Source organism: Melospiza melodia, chromosome 14 (assembly GCF_035770615.1).
Source record: "Melospiza melodia melodia isolate bMelMel2 chromosome 14, bMelMel2.pri, whole genome shotgun sequence".
NCBI classification, from domain to species: domain Eukaryota; kingdom Metazoa; phylum Chordata; class Aves; order Passeriformes; family Passerellidae; genus Melospiza; species Melospiza melodia.
In genome coordinates, this window is record NC_086207.1 from 7737423 (window position 1) to 7755289 (window position 17867).

The window sequence follows — 17867 nt, forward strand, 5'->3', positions numbered from 1 at the left end:
ACCTTACATTCCTAAATGTTAGAGTTGCCCTAAGTCTCTCTCTTTTTTTTGGTTTTTTTTTTTAAGACTTCACAGCACATTTCTTTCCACCCTAAAGTCCCCAGCACTGTGGGAGAATTCACCTTTTAAGTGCAGCACTACAGCACTGCTGGCCCAGCAGACATTTCTGTGTGACTTGTACTGACATTTATGGCGATACCCCTGATGAAATAAGGAAAAGTGCCCTTGGGAAGATGGATGGAGACAATGCCCCTCCAGTCCTAGGGCTGCTGTTTTAAGCAGCTGTAGATAATAACTTCCTAATGAGAGGCAGCAAAGGGCTCCTTCACTCTCAGCTGTGGAAGCAACAACACATCAGCACCGAGCTGCAGAAAGCACCAGCCTCCCTTGCTCCTCCCCAACAATCTCTAACATCTTCCCTCAATCAAAGTTTACTAAATTCAGCCTTCAAATGTAATGGTATTTCCTTAATACCATAAAATGTAACCTATTAGCAGAGAAAAAAATTAAGTCAGTCTGTTTGTGAGCACATATTTGTACATCCATTCCTGTGTCCCAGCAGGACACATTTCCAAATATTTTTCAGAATTTCACTGAAGCATATAGACCATATTTAAACAATATGGAAAGATAAGCATGCAAGAAATAATTCTGAAGTATATGTTATAAAAAGATTTCTTTGTCTGTATTTCCTTAATCTACTATTCCCCCCTCTAGGTGGAAAATGACTTCAATTGGATATTGGATTTTGCAGCACCTCAGAAAGCAGCATCAAGAGATGAGACTACATCTCATGTTGTCAACGTGAAGCTTCAACTTTAGCACCCAGTCCCATTCCCCCCGCATCTTTCATGGGAACTTCCTTCACAGAAATTTAAATGACAATTAAACCCAAGGACCCGGGCACTGCCCTCCATGTCAGCACTAAGAGTCCTGTCCTGCTCCTAAGGTACTGTAGCTGAAACTCTGCAAGCACACAGTGCTTTCCTAATGTATACACCAGATTTTGCTATCCTTGCTTACACTGGAAAATGTATTATCCTGAAAGTAAGATAAAAGACAGGACTACTTTACATTTACTTTCTATTCTTTTTAAAAAACAGGACACCATTAAACCACAGTAAAAAACTTGGCTATATTGCTAAATCTAACCTTTAAAATCAGTATATTGTGAAAAAGAAAAAAAGAAACCCAAAAAAAAGAAAGAAGAAGGATGTTCATTTCATAAATATACTGCACCACATCTGAATAATTTCAGAAATACATTTCCTAAAATTCTGGGCCCAGCAATAGAACACAGTCAAGTTATTAAAGATTCTGAACATATACTTAATTTTCAGCTTATTTTTGTGCCCCCCTGGCCTTAGTGAGATTTAAGGGCACGTATAAATTTTCTTTTTAATCAAGACCTCATTTATGAAGATAATAATGCCTTTACAGTGTGTATTTTTCTACTGTAAGATGCAACACACAAACCAAATGTGAGGAATATCATCTTTGGCAGCATTCCCTAAGGGAGTCTGGATCTATAAACACATGGATGTAATGCGTTTGTTAAGGCAATTCTTCTTCCATTCTCTGACAGTTGTAATATAAATAACATTTTCTCCTTAGGAAGCAATCCAAATACAATCAAACCAGTGTATTAATATCCCTTAATGTAATCTTCAACTTTGCAACTGGTTTAGAAGTCTGTTTTGTGAGAGGCTGGACACAGACATGAGGTAGGAGCCACACCCCACCCCACCTTATCAGGATGGCCCCATGCCATGCCATGCCATATTGTATTTGCAGGGAGCACCCACAAAGGAAGGAATGATGAGTCTGACTCCATGTTCTCAGAAGGCTAATTTATTATTTTATGGTACTATATTATAATAAAGAATGCTATAATAAACTATACTAAAGAATACAGAAAGGATACTTACAGAAGGGTAAAAAGATAATAATGAAAACTCCTGACTCTTTCCAGAGTCCTGACACAGCTTGGCCCTGATTGGCCAAAGAGTGAAAACAACTCCCAGCAGAATCCAATGGAACAATCACCTGTGGGTAAACAATCTCCAAACACATTCCACGTGAGCACAACAGAGGAGAAGCAAATGAGATAAGAATTGCTTTCATTCTTCTCTAAGGCTTCCCAGCTTCCCAGGAGAAAGATCCTGGACAAAGAGATTTTTCAGAGAATGTGAATGCCATCATCCCATCCCATCCCATGGATTTCATCACATCCCACTCACAGCGCTGGGACAGCTCTGTTATATCTCAGGTTCCCTTGCCATGGCAGGCAGAGATACCCCTCTGCCAGCCTATGACAGATGCTTACATGTTATTTTTTAGCTCTAAGCTCCTCTCTTTCAGTTTACTCTCAAACAGCCCCCATTAGCCAGGGATCTGATCCCAAAGCCTGGCCAGAGGGGGAGGCAGGATGTAGCTCCTGGTCTGCACTCAGAGCTGTTCTCCAGGAGAATGCAGCACCGAGAATGTGGAAGAGGGGCCGTGTCCAGCTCAGGTGTGAAAGTCACATCAGCTTCCATCACCTGCCACTTGAAAGCACTTCAATCCCTCAGAAAATCTGAGTCAGGCTCTCAGGTCTAGTTAAGTGAGGCTAGAAAAATCGCCTATGTATCAGCCAGAATGAATTGATGCAGTCTGTTTCAAAATGAAATAACTCACAAATAAACACCAGTCACTCATTTGTATGTGCTGGACTAAGCAGCAGATATGCAAAAGAGCATGACAAAAGAGCCAGAAATCAGCCTGGCTTCAGAGGAACACAAGGAATCCCTAAGATGGCTTTTTTTCAAAAACTTGCCAGATAATCAGGAAATACACAGAAGCACAGAATCAACAGATTGGAAAATTCAGCAAAAGATCCAGAAGTTGGGAAAAATGTGGGTTGTGAATATTTTGTTCAAATTAATATTCTGGCAGCTACATTTCGAACAAGATGTAATTTGTATAAGGCACCTTCTGTTAAATTTGTGGCACAGAATTACAAAGACCAATCCAACTTGAAATCAAACCATGGATTTGCATCAGTACATCTATTTACCCTAACTCACGGGCCTAAACTACTAAGAATGAGATTTTCAAAATTACAGAGTGCAGATAAACACTTAAAAATATCTTTCCTTCAAAAATGAAAAATGTATTTTAATCTCTCCAAATTAAAAGGACCTGCCTAAGTCTTGAACCATGCTCTGACAGCCATTGTTCTACATATTAATTTTGTACCACACATAAATTCATAGCTAGAAAGGAGGTTTTAGGACTTAAGAAAAGGTCTAATCTATCAGCTCCGTTGTCAACTTTATATTTAGAGAGAGTGAAGGCAGAGGTATTAATCTGTCAAAATCAAAGCCAAGGATGATGCTCACTTCTGCAGAATGGCTGAATCAAAAATTTTCAGCCATGCATATTAGTTTTGAGTACTTATTACTAAGCTAAATCACTTTAAGAAGGGTATGTAGCACAGCAGTGACAAAATAACCTGGTGGTGAAATACAGCCGGCAAACTATAACTTAAAGGAAAATGAATCACTGACTTTTCTTTATATAATATGAAAACTAATGAGAAAACAAGACACATTAATTTTTAAAACAAAACAAAAAACCCCCAGCAAAATTATTTTCCCTTATACATGCTGCAAATGTTATTTCAGTTCTGATCAATTACAATATATCAATTTTTGCTGCTGTTGTTCTTTCTAACAACACCAGCCACGCTGGTTATGCTCAATGCAAAAGGCCAATACCTGGGAATTTGAGCAGCTTTTTCCTTTCCCTTCAGTGATGTTGATTTTTTCAGAGCTATCCTCAGCTGTTGTGTGGCACAGACATTATTTTCCAAACACGACAAACCAGGATGATTATCAGAGCCAGTGATTTAGACAAGAACCTTTTTAATGTCAGGCCAGCAGCATTAGCTGAGTGCAGAGCTCTCGAGAGTGACACCTCCAATCCCAGCCACACCACTGGGCCACTTTGCAGCTCCATCACCAGCACAGTTTGCCCAAACTCATATTTTATGGATTCACTGAGGTCACACCTTGGCAGCTGGATGTCACTGAGGGGGCACGCACCTGCTCTGTCGTTCAAAACAGCACAGCACATTTCAGCTTTGATGGAAAGAGTGCTGTATCTGGTATTTGCTCCTTTTTCCTCAACATAAACAGCTTTGTTAACCAGTGCCACAGTATCATGACCCAAGCAGCTTTTATATTTAACAATCTGATTATTAGAATAATCAATAACAACAATCAATAATCAATAATATCAATAATAAACAATCATCAATAATCGACAATCATCACTAATAATAATTGTTAAAATATAAACTTTAACAAGTCTGATTATTAGAATAAGTTTGGAGAGAAAATATTTCCAGGTTGTTGCAGCAGATGAATTTGGATAATCCTAAAGACACGCCTGAAGGTTATACCAAATAATCAACAGGTCTGTAAGACTGGTGAAGAGTGTGCTGGAAACCAGGCTTGGTAAGAACCTATTCCTCCTCCTTTGTTGCTTAATAGAAATTTAATTATTCTACAAGCAGTAGAATTATCCAGTCACTTTAAGTAGGGAAAGAGTGCCCAGATCAATTTGATTTTAACTAACTTTATCTAAAAACCCCTGTCAGACACATTGAATCTGTGCCACAGTCAAACAAGATGTTCTATTTTCCAAGCATGTGATTCCTTTCTACTACACATGAAACCTTCTTTTATCTCATCAAGGAGAATAAAGAAAAAAAAAACACTTATGGAAGATAAATTGTGAAGGATATGAAGTTGCATAAATGACTTGATAAAAAATTGCTTTATATTGTTCTATTTGACATATAATTCTTTTTCCTCTTCATGGGCAAATTGTAAAAGTATTTCTAAACAAAGTTTTATCATGAGCTCATCAGTATGCATATTCTGTGCTCACATTTAGTATCTATTTATAAAATCAATTCTGTTCTGGGCTTTGACAAACAAAACTGAAATGCAGCTGTGTGACATGTTGATAATTTTCATTAGTTCTAAAAAGCCTCAACAGAAATTACAATCTTACTTGTTATGACCAAATAACCCTGTGGGATCCACAGGAAAGGTGACTTTTCTAAATGATCTTATTTATTAGTGGAGAAAAAGAAGGGGGAGGAAAGAAGTGGATAAAAACTGGAAGTAAAATGATGAAAACTTAAAAATCACAGATGTACACACTTGAGGCTGTGCTGACTAGAGACTCTTCAGTATTGCTGTCACAGACAAATATATATTGAATTATCCTTGCATTATTTGCACATCCTTTATTACACTGGAGGAGTATTTGCTCAAATTTTGAATAAGCTTGTTGCTTGGAAATCAGAAAACCTCATGGTATTTAATATAAAGAGCCAAAATCAGCAACTACATTTCTTAACAAACATATCCATATCTGGAGTGTAAAAAAATAAAAGCAAAAAGAGTTTACAAGTGGTTCCTTTTTGAGAATTACATCATAGTGAGGAAAATCACAGATGCTTGAAAACTATGTCTTCAGAGAAAAAGAAGCAAATCTCTTTCATCAATAAATTGCCTTTAAACAACAGTCTATAAAGTAATAGAATAAAATCAATTTTTATATCCCCTTTTCCAGTGTTTAATGGCTGTTCTACTTTTCCCTGACTAATATCTGGGGGTAAGGGTGTGGTAATTTTGTTTCCTTGGAATAAAATGCTTTTCAAATTCTGCTGAAGAACTACCCGCATTTCTTGTTTTCCCGGGAAATCTGTTGATCAAAAGAAGAGCAGTCTGAAGCATTTCTAGGCAGCACAATTACAGAAGAGCTGCCAAAAAGATCAATAATAAAAATGTCCCAATTGAACAGTCCTTTTAATTTAAATTGTTAAATTTTTGGTCTTTTGGGGCCCTTTCCTAGGGTTTTGTTTCTTTAATTCCCACAGGTAAAGATATTCCGAGAGCAGGCAAACATCAAATCTCTGAGTGTAAAACAGAAGCAGGGTATTCTAAACATGCACAGACCAGTTCATTTCAAGCCAGTTTGAAAAGCAGAGAGGCAGCAGTGATCACAGGGTCCAGGGTGCACTGGTTTCAATCTATGAGAACTCTGAGAATCCACCAACCAATCCTTTACACAGCATAGATTTTTTTAATAAAAGTCACTTTTGAAAATGAAACACAGTTTTATAAAAGTAAAAAAAAAAAAAATTTCATTTTCCTAAAAATATAGTAATATACAAGAAGTTGTAAATATAGTAATATACAGGAAGTTGGTTGGCTTCTCCCTTTTTGATCCATTTTAAATGCCCCTTAAATTTGTACATTTTTGTGCAAACTGCTATTTCTTTAATTTCCTAAGAGAGATAATGAGGACTGGTTTCTCTGTAATTCTAGTGTGATATTTTTCTGGGAGGTTTTCAAAGTACACAGTATGTAATTAGGGATAATGCAGACAGTTCCTTTGTTTTCTGGAGAATAGTAATTTTTTTTTTTAAATTAGGGCCTTTGGGTTGTTTTTGTTTTTTTGTTTTTTTTTTTTTTTTTTTTTTTTTTTTTTTTTCTAAGTAAATGCTGTGTTATTGGACATGAAGTGGAGAGTGAATTGATGCTTTTTCACCTGAGGGTATTTACACTTTAACAACTCTGACAGTATCTGATTTTCAACCAGGTCCTGCAGAATATTTAGAGAGAGTAAAGATTTCTTCTACCAAGATGTAAATAATTTAGAGTAGAATGCAATTAAGAGACTGATCACTGCTCAAATCTTCTTCCAGAACAGCTGACAAAAACCAGCAAGAGCCACTTATGAACTGCAGAAAGGAAAATCTGAGTAAAAAGCTCATTCTTGTACAGCAGGATCACTCCACTGTGCCTATCTGGCCATACTTGTGAAGATAACGAAAACAGATCATTCCCTTCAGTTTCAGTGAAAAAGTGACTGTGTTCAGCAGCTCTGAAAATCAGGATAACACTAAATGAATGCTTTTCACATAATTATTGGGTATAAAAAGCCTACACTGAATAGCAAAATATGCTTTTGTGAAAAAAATATCACAACACCATGCTCATGTGATTTCTCTTTGCACAACAGACCAGCAACAAGTGCCTGTGAGCAGCTCTGTGCAGTGCAGAGCCAAGCATTGTGCTGGTTTCAATGCACAACAGGCACAATCTCACCAAACAGGTACAGCCCTTGAATGGTTGGAGAGAGCAGCAGAAAGCAGAACACATGATATGTGGAATAATAACATATTGATTTACAATCTTCTTCTAACTGCAGCTGCACTTAAAGGTCTACAGTGAAGAAAAAGTGCTAGAAAATTCCAACCCTCCTCATTTTGTGCAAATCATTACATGAACATTTAATCAGGAAACGTGGGAGAGGACTGCAAAAAACTGTTACTACAGAAAACAAACGTGCGCTCGGTTATTTGGGAAACATTCCCCAGATCACTCATCCCATAAGGACCCACATTCCTCTCTTTTCACTGCATTCTCCTCCCTTGGCCTCAGTTTGCTTTGCTTTGTGTTTGCTGGTACACTTTATTTAAACTGACAAGACAAAATCTCTGCTATCAATGCTCTCCAGAGATGGAAAATCCTGTTGCTGAGCATCCCCTTCCAGTCCTGGAGACATGGTACCTTCAGACACCCACAGAGCAGTGAGATCTGCAATCCATCCCTTGCACGCATTTAGCATAGCCATTTTTTCCCATGACATTTAATCGTTTTAATTCTGTTTGATAGAAGAAAAAGAAATATCTAAACACTGGTGTCATGGAAGCTTGCACATACACTGGAATAGAAAAAAAATATTGTTATCCTCAGGAGTAACATAATTTTAGCTTGCAGGTGATATCAGTGTTCAAACAAATTCTTTAACAGAAGTATTCATGAAATAATGCATAGTGCATATTAAGAATAAATTGTTTAATGCCTTTGTTGAAATTTAAAAATAGCCATTTTGTATTGCTTGTTCATTGTTGTTTTTTTGTTTTAAAAAGTCAAGAAAAGTTTCTGTTTCCTGGACATGCTCTATTATGAATATTTTTAGTGGAAAGTTAATAAAAATATTGATAAAGTCCCGAGGTTTTATTCTAAAATCATTGTTAATGGGATTTAGGCTACTAGAAGACCAGACCTTTTCTCAAAAGTTTTATACTGAGTATTTTTGCTTTGATCAGTCATAGCATGAAGACTAAATTTACCAAATTATTTCAATGTAAACAATACTGGATGCTACTTGTAAATGTATTGGAAAGTCAGTATCATTGCTACTTTTACCAAGTTACCAGTAGAAAAATGTACTGCTTGGACTTAATGTTCTAAAAAACCTTGCAGAATTTCACATTTCCCTTAAAACATCTAGTAGTATAAATATTCCTCTCACCATTTTTTTCTGGTTTTACTACAAGCTGAAATCCTGTCCCTGTCATTCAGGGCAAAAAAGCCCCCAAACCTCTCCAAAGTCTGAAATACTTGTTTTCAGTACCTGAAATGCAGAAGATCTGCCAAATGATGTCTACACAAAAGAAAGGAATAACTTAATATCAAATCTATTTCAAAAAGGCAAAACCACAACTTAGTTTGCCGCATTCTTGCTTGAAATCTGTGTTCACTTCCTATCCAAGCACACAATAAAGGAACTTCTCTGATTAGAAAATGAAGAGTCAGGCACCATCTGAGAACAGTCTCCTATAGACTTCCTGCACATTCTCTGTGAGTCTGCAAATGCTGACATTTTAGCCTGCACATTTCTCAATTTACACTGCCACATAAAAAAAGGAGCTTTCATAGTTAGACCAGTGACTCATTCTCTTAAATGAAGTGTAATTAAATCAAATCAAATTTTTATCATTCATCCACCTATCTAGATTAAAAGATTCACTTGCACAATCTTAAACTGCTGCCATGGATCAGATCACTGGGAAAAAACCATAAACTTTTAACCACTGCTGATTGTCATTTTCTAAAAGTTTGCCAAAGGCTTTTTTCCATTTTCCCGTAGTCCCACAGTGCTGTGGATTTTCAGCCCCACATTTACTATCAGTACATTTTCCCTCAATAACATATCTGCCTCTTTAAAAAGGTTTGCCAGCTGTTTGGGCACAGGTTATAAAGTGCAACATTCAGAGGAAAGGAGTTGAGATTTTTTTAGCATTTAAACAAAGCACCCACAGGTCCATATTTACACCTGCATGTTTTACACCAGTTTTTGGTTCTAACTTCCAGTGAGAGGCTCTGAAAGCCAGCTGGACTCAAGATTGTGAGAACAGGGCCTGGAACTGACTCTGTCCAGGTGCTGCCTGAGACCACTGAGGAAATTCCACAAAATAAATCAAAGGCTGAACCTGATCAAGGAAGTGAAATTATTGAGATACTGTTTCAACTTAAAAAAAAAAAACAAAAAAACCACAAATAACCTAAAAAAGGGGAAAATGGCTCATGATCAGGAATGGGGGCACTGGTGCCCACACAGGTCATTTCTCTGGACAAGAGGGGGCTGCCAAAAGCAGGGCTGCTGACATGGAACAGGCTTTACATAAAATAAAGTTTGTAGCAAGCAGACTGAGCTGAATCAAAGTCCTCTTGCAGTTAAGATGGGAACAAATAGACAACTTGGCTATTGAAGAAGTCACAAAGCCCAGTGATTTTGCCATACAAATCTCCTGTTTGTCGTCACAACATTAACAATAAGGCACATGCAGTTTGTATTTATGGCACTTCTTAGATGGGATGTCACTGTCTCAAAGTGATACAAGAAATGAAAACAATGATCATGGCATGCACTTTTACCAGGTAGCTTACAGCTGATAAATCCAAAGCTAAAACCAAACACTCAAACCTTGCTGAGTTTAAGCTTACAGGAAACCAAAACTGGAAATACAGCAAGAAAGACCTTTCTTGCAACTGAGATATCCATGGAGGATGAAGTACAGATTTTGGCAGATTTTGGAAGGAGCTTGGCAGAGCTGGCTATGTGCAGAACACATGTATTACACAAAGCAACAACCAAAATGCCTGAATTAATTGTTTTGGGGCCAGGACATCACCCACAGGTTGAAACAGAAGTCAGATAATGCATTGAGAATATCATCAATGGAGAACAGACTCAAATCCCTCAGGAATATATTCAGTGAAATACTTGGTTTTTTTATTCCAAAATTCAGGCTAACTTCAACTCGCTTATTAACAGAGTATTGCAAAACAAAATAAAGACAAGGTTTGCTTCATTGTAAAGAAAGTTGTTTAAATTTTCCACTCAGTTCACAGTACAGGTTTCTGTTCTATGATCACCCTTGTCACACTGACAATGAACAAAAAAAGTAGATGTGTCAGAAATTCAGAGAAGGATATAATTTCTGGAAAATCAAAAACAAAACAGGAAAAAAGGGGGAAAAAAGTGGGGAGGGGAGTAAAAAGGGCATACGGAAAAGGAAAAACAGGGAAAGAAATAAAAGGAAAAGGAGAGAGAACTGACGTAAAAATAAATAAAATAAATAAATAAAATTTATTTTAAAAAGTCTAACCTGTAAAATAAATAAATAATGAATTTAAATAATCTTTTAAATAAATAAAATTAATAAATACGATTTTAAAAGCTTGCTTCAACGTTAATGCCCTCAAGAAATTCAGAAAATCAGAGTCCTCTCAGAGGTTTGTCACTTGAAGATATCTTACACACAACAGGCAGGGAGCTCCCAGGGAAACAAATCAGCCAACAGCAAAGGGCAGAAATGTGCAGCTGTCTCAGGCACTGAGGAGCAGAGGGACTGGCCATTAGTGCGAGTATTTGGGTGAAGGAAACAGATCCACATGCAGATACTGCGAGCAGAGCAATTAGATAAGGCTCCTACTGATATGAGAGCTGTAAAGCACTAGGAAAACACTTTGCTGAGATGAAGTGTCATCACCACACACAGCTCCATGGCTGGCTGATTTTGGAGAGGCTGAGCCTTGTTGAGCTGCTGCTCTGCTGAGCTGTCTCTCCATTATCCAGCACACAGCACTGTGAGATCAGGAATTTGCACACCTCGGGGGAAACAGAGCAGAGCCAGTCATGTCAGAAGATGGAAGTGTACAGGGTGGGAAGCCAAACTGAAGTCTTGAATGCCAAATGTGAAGTGAATGATAATATATTTACACCAACATCTGCATAAACTTCTGTAACACTTCCACTTGTGCTCATTCAGTGCCACGAGAGAATTGAGATTCAATAGCAGGTATGGTAGAGGCAAAGTAAGGGGTGTAGAATAAAAGAGAAATAGAAGAAAGTACCTGAAACTACTTTCCAGCATTGGTTTGACTGACATTTTTTGTAACTTGGAGAAACATAAATATTGATTTCTTCCCCAATATTATTTGATTTGCAAACTCCAAAGACGTTTGTTTGTGTTTTAAGAGATGAGCATATTCCAGTACTATCTGTATGAAAAGGCAGCAAACAGAAAGAGCAAATGGGAAAGGATGTACCACTTGGAATACAAACCAGATTTAAAAGCACTTACAAAGAGCCTTAATGGGTGTGTATATATAAATCCAGGGAACAATTTCTGCTTCTGGAAGCCACATAAACTGTCTGAAAAGACACCATACCTTGTCAGAGAGAGCTGCACACTGACCCTGCTGGCCCCTGCTGCAGTGGCTCAAGAGCTGCATCACCTGTTCCCCTGCAATACCCAGAGTCCTCAGAGCTGGGTTAACCAGCCAGAGGGTCAATGCCTGCACAATCCCCCTGATTTTGCAAAGGAGCACACTGAACTCCTTATAACACATCCCGCACTCCACAGAAACCAGCAGTGCACTGGGCAGCCCTGCAAAAATCACTGGAGCATCTGTGGGCTCACTCAGCATTATTGAAATGTAAATAAAATACATTGCTTTGAAGCATCCAACACAAAGGTGTGATGGGTGAGGCAGCAACACAATCTGAGGTGGTTTCCCAAAATGGTAACAACATCAGATTAATGAAACTAAAAATCTTTCCTCCATATTAAATAAAAAGAATATTTGATACTAATAAAACAAAAGGTATCTTGGGATTTGGACTACATGCCTAAACTCTTCCAGAATAAGAATACCATAAGGAGAAAAAAAAATCTAAATGTTTATTCATCTTTAGGAGATATCAATATATTGACAAAAATATGCATAATCACAAAACTCACCATCCAGTATGAGAATTAGAATACCCTATACTGCTGATGGATTAATTATGTTTTTTCCAAGCTATTCAGATAATTAGACATACTAAGTTCAGAGCTATTTTTGCAATGATAATGGACTTGTTTTGTTGTGGTCTATTTAACAAACTGTTGGATGCTTTTTCTAAAGCTTGTTTACATTCCTGTACATCCTAGCTTGATTGATATTCTGTCCTTTGGATTATAGTGTAATGCCAGCAACACCATTGAAATAGCTCAGGACAATATAAACCTCGTTTTTCAGAGCCTCTACAATAAATCAAACTACAGCAACTCTTTAGACCCTTGCTGAATTGAAATGTAGCATATTGTGCCAAATAATTCTTTTTAATTTTATACACAAACATACCCTTGTGGGAGAGAACCTCAGACACAAAGGATTCCATTCAGCAAAGTGTTTCAGAGCTACTTTCAGCTTCAAAACTGTGTCCAACCTTAATACAGAGAACACTCACGAAATGCACCATGAAACAGAACAAAATTTAGATTTTTCAGTTTCGATGCTTGTAATAAACACATTTCAACTTAGGCACAGGCACACATGAAGAACTCTGACCATTCTGGGTGACTTCTCATCCTTGTACAGAGCCAGCTGTTTCAGCTGCAGCGTTTACTGGACTGCAGAGCCACCAACCTCAGCAATCTGTCCTGGCTCACATCAGTCACATCAGTCTCTGCCTTCAGGCTGCAAAGAGGAGCCGTGAGGCCAAACTCAGCCCCAGCAGAGGCTGAGCACAATTCTGCACCTCGTGCTGTCAGACTTTGCTGTGGAGGCACTTCACCAGCTCTGGCTATTCTGAAATATGGGCAGCTTCAAAGAGAAGCATTCATGCAGCTTCAAACTTTCTTGTGCTTGCTCAAAATCTGATTAAACCAAAGATCCAAAGATTCCAAAGAACCAGATATCTGTATTAAGAAATCTTGCCTGCCACAGAGATGTCATGCACAACACATATGTATATGCAGGCACAATTTTGTTTAAAATACACATGTGTGTGTTTCTTGTCATCTGTGTTATCTGGCTGCAACAAAAATAAACAAAAGTTGCACAGCATTTTTGAAAGACCACAAACACTTAACAGCAGTATTCTTCAAAGTGCCCATTAATCAACACATATCTCAAAACATGGCTTTGTTTTTAATGCTGCAAATGAATAGAATCAAAATATTAAAGTTAGGAGAAAGAATTCTAGAATTATATAATTAAACGCTGCTTCTTTCCTTCTGGGTACCATGACTCACAATGTGCAAATGTATTATGCAAAATAAGATTAAAACAGAATCTGCATTTTACCCTTGGGTTCATTCAATAGTCAAGAGGAGTTAGAGAAAAAGAAGTTAATTTAGGATGAAAATAAAGCATTAAAAATAAAATTTTTCATATTGTCCTTCAAAGATCAGTCCACACAGAGACTTGAAAAGAACAGTATGTCTCTTGCAGTGGAGGGACATTTAAATCTACACTTTCATTTGTATCACACATCCCTAGAGTCATGCAAAGTCTGTTTGCTTGCTTTGTTAAAAAAAAAAAAGAGGAAAAAAAAAAGAGGACTTTACCATACTCTCAAATAAATGTATTATTGGACATACATAAGAGATCTGAATACTAACCTGAATATCTTAGCCCTGTATGGTATTTCCAAAGTCAAGATTTTGTGAGTTGGAAGGGATTACACAGCACTGAATAACCTTATGCAAGCAAAATTCTAGATGAATATCCACTGTGTATTTTATTTTATAATCCCAAGATATAAAATTGCATCTAGGCCTCATGTTTTTTAAGATTTTGTTGTTGTTGTTTTTGGTTTTTTTTTTTGGTTTTTTTTTTTGTTTGTTTTGTTTTTTTTTGTTAATCCTTCATGCAAATTAGAAATGAAGATTTATTTATTTATTTATAACATTCACCCAAATCAGCTTTGCTGGTTTATTCTTGTAGCCTACGGTTTAGCTTGAGATTCATTTTCTCAGGGGATTCACGTTCTCTGTCCAGAGCAGCTTTGCTTCTCTAAGCAATGCACTCACTGTGTACAGGACTGGGATTGCAGCTCATTCCTGGGCTCTTTATTGGAAAATGTTCATCTGCAGGTGGTAATTAAACACTGGATAGTGTGAAATGATATTTGGCTGCTTAAGGGGCAAACCTCAGCTCTGTCCTTGCATTACCCTTGAGTGTCCAGGAAGGAATGGGGCTGATGCATACGAGGACTGACATGCTGAGCACGAGATTGCACAGAGGTTTTGGTCAATTTGAGCAAAGATTCCACCAGAACACCCTCCCTGACTGCCTGTGCCCTTCCCTTGGGCTACTTCTGTGCTTTTACAAACACACAGTGATCTAGCTCATCCTCCTCATCGCACAGCAGCTCTCCCCAGCAATGCTTTGATTATATCCATGCCCTCGATTCTCTCCAGATCCAGACACTACACAGAAAAGGTGAAAACACAGTTTAAAGGCAGAAAAAGGTAAGAAAGGACTGTTCCAGGCCTGGGCACCCCAAAAACCACTTAATCTAAGCTGGTGTGTGCTGGCATCTGCAGCCAACATTTGAGATATTCCCCCTGCTCACCAGGAAGCCATGGCTCTGGCAGCAGGTGACAATCCTGGCATACAGGTGACAATCCTGGCCTGCAGGTGACAATGCTGGCGTGCAGGTGACAATGCTGGTGTGCAGGTGACAATGCTGGCGTGCAGGTGACAATCCTGGCCTGCAGCGAACAACAGGGACAGGTCACAGCCACAGGGGCTCGATCTCCAGCACACAAAGAGAGCACTGAAGCAGCTAAGGGTGCTAAGGCAATGCCTGAAGCTGATGAGCTCACAAAGTCATGTCATTCCCAAGCCATGGCCCAGTGACAGGCCCTTGTGTCTCCAGGTTCCTTGGTTGTTTCCCATTTTGGTTTGCCTTTGTGTCAATCCAGCTCCTCCAGTGCTAGGCAGCAAAACACAGCTCTAAGTCAGACAACTCATATTTATACTGCTCCATCTGTGAGTGACTCAGCTGCAGAGGGCAATTAAAAATAGTAAATATTTCCAGTGCTTTTCTCTCCCCTCCTTAGAGGAATTAAACCACTGCTGTCACAGGAGGAAATGAATTGCTCTTGACTGCAGCTAACAAACACTTCATAAGTGCTTGGAACACTTCTGGTGATCATGACCCTCATATAAAATGTCCAGTGTGAATGGGCATCTACTGCTCTGTAAACAAGCCACAAAAATGTCTTCATTGTTTATTAGAATAGAATGCTTCATCACCCTTGGCATGTGGATTTCTCACCTCAAAGAACTTTTTAAACCCCAAATCTCCAGTCAAAAATAATTCATATCATACAATGGTCTAAATGGATAGCAAGAATAAACATATATTTGCTCAAAGTTTCTCAAAAGTCACTGATGATAGACTATCATGTAATCCCTATGCTCCAGGTCCCCATATCTCTAGCTAAAATGCATTAAAAAAAACCACTCAAGGTTACTACACCTATGTGCAACTTGTGGTGTGGTATTTTCCTTTATAGCACTTTGAATCTTCCACCTCCCCAGAACAATGGACTTCAGAAAATAATATGAGAGGAAAAATTTCTCTTGCTTTCAAGAACATAATTTCAGGAGTGATTTCAGAAGTGATTCATTGAAATTAGTGCAGAACGGAAAAGAGTTGGGATAAAAGATGAAAATGGCCATTCTGTTTGCTTTGTATTGATTCTGCTTTAATCTCTGTGCAGGGACTGTGCATTTCTAGGAGTGGGGCATGGCAGGGAGGTGGAATGAATAGGACATCAAAATTACATAGGAGTACTTAAAGCCTTCTGTTCTTTGTTCTATTGACTGCTGCATATATATCAGCTGCTCTGCACATCCAACTCCATGAAAAGAGCACACTGCTGTTTTTTTTTTTTTTTTTTTTTGCCCCTCCCAATTTTCAAAATTGTTTTAAGGAGGCAGTTGATTTATAAATTTCACAAAATCAAATTCAGATGAATTTTCTACTCATATAAACATCTAAAAGGGAAGGAAATTGACTATCTGGAGTCTTCTCTGTCCCCGTATTCAGAAAGAAAGCTACATAAGGAACTGGTTTGCTGAGAGCTGTTGGAAACTTGAGGCGTTTCTCTCCACTTATGAGAACAAAAGAGAAAAAAAACAAAATTCAGATGCTTATCTCTCAACACCAGAATGAAGCACTGACCTCACCATCATTGCTGGGGTGCATGCCTTGGGAACAGGGGGGCTAACAGACTGCACAATTACTGCACTGAGCCAGCATGCTATTTGCCATGTGGATTATTAAGTGCATTATTAAAAGCCCTGTAAAGGTTTCTAAATGAGCCTGACAAGTAAAGTAAACTGTGCTGCTTCTCCTTTTCTCTCTTCTTGCCTACTCCATTTATTAATGATTTAATTCATAAAATGTTCAAGGATCAAAAAACCAACAGATATCCTGCTCACCCTATAATACAAACTATACTAAAAATGCAGGGGCACAAAACAAAAGCCAAACAATTTTTTAAAGGCAGACAAACTGCATGATAACAATCACACTACAGAACACAACACCACATCACATCCTGAATCAAAAGCCCCAATGAGCCAACACATCAAACCAGGCTTGTGGTCACCGCCCAGGTCAGCACGAGGCCACCCCTGCTGCAGGGGGACCACAGGAGCAACCCAGTGCTGCCACTCAGAACCTTGTACTGAGCTGCTTCTGCAGACACTCAGAACCTCAGGGGTGGCTCTGGGTGCTCACATGAGAGTTTTCCCTGTTTTATCATTCCCATTTCCCACCCTCAGCTTTCCTGGGGTCACTCAGGGGGTGGCAGGGGAGGCTGGAGCCTGAGCTGTGCAGGACTGATCCCCAGCCCAACAGACCTGGAGCAGTGACTGATGGCTGCCAGGGCCCCTCTGGCTCAGGGACTACTGAGGAGGGCAGTGCCATCATCACCTTTGTGCTGCTTGAAGGATGCTGTCCTCTCCAGGGAACAGAACTTTCATGACAAAAAGCCCTTCAATTGCTGAACATCCAAAAGGTTGGTTTTGTGTCACTGGGGCAGTGCACTGCACCCAGACAGCAGGGACAAACTGGGCTCTGGGTGTGTTCTTGTAATGCAAACACATAAAACAGATAACCTCACTTTGGTCAAAGTGTCATCATGTAATCATTAGAGCCAGAGCCTGTGCATGTGGTCAAAACCATCCTTGTGTTGCACTGTGATCAACCTGTGCCCTTCTCTGCTTCACACCCTTCCCAGGCAGTGTAAGTCATGTTAGTTCTTCAAATATTTCAAAAGTCAAATGTATTCATTTGTATTTCTAAACTTCAGTCCTCCTGATAAATCTTATTTAGTGGGAAGAGCTGCTTCCTTTCTACTAAGCAAAATGAGAGTTAGAAAGATTTAAATATCAAAACCTTTATTTGTTAAAAAATCAATCTTCAAGACTTCTGCACATTTTCTTTGAAATGAATGCAGACTTTTACTTGAAAAAGGACCAATACTTAGCATCAACTTCTACCTCCATAATTGCATTCAAAGGGTGCAGGCAGCTTTTTCTTTGCTTTTCATGAAAACTCTCAAACACAGATTTAGGATTGTTGCTCCTAAAGCTTCCTATGAAGCTTCAAAACAGCCACCATCTGCTGGAGTGGAGGGAAGAGCCAGTTACTCCTCTGAA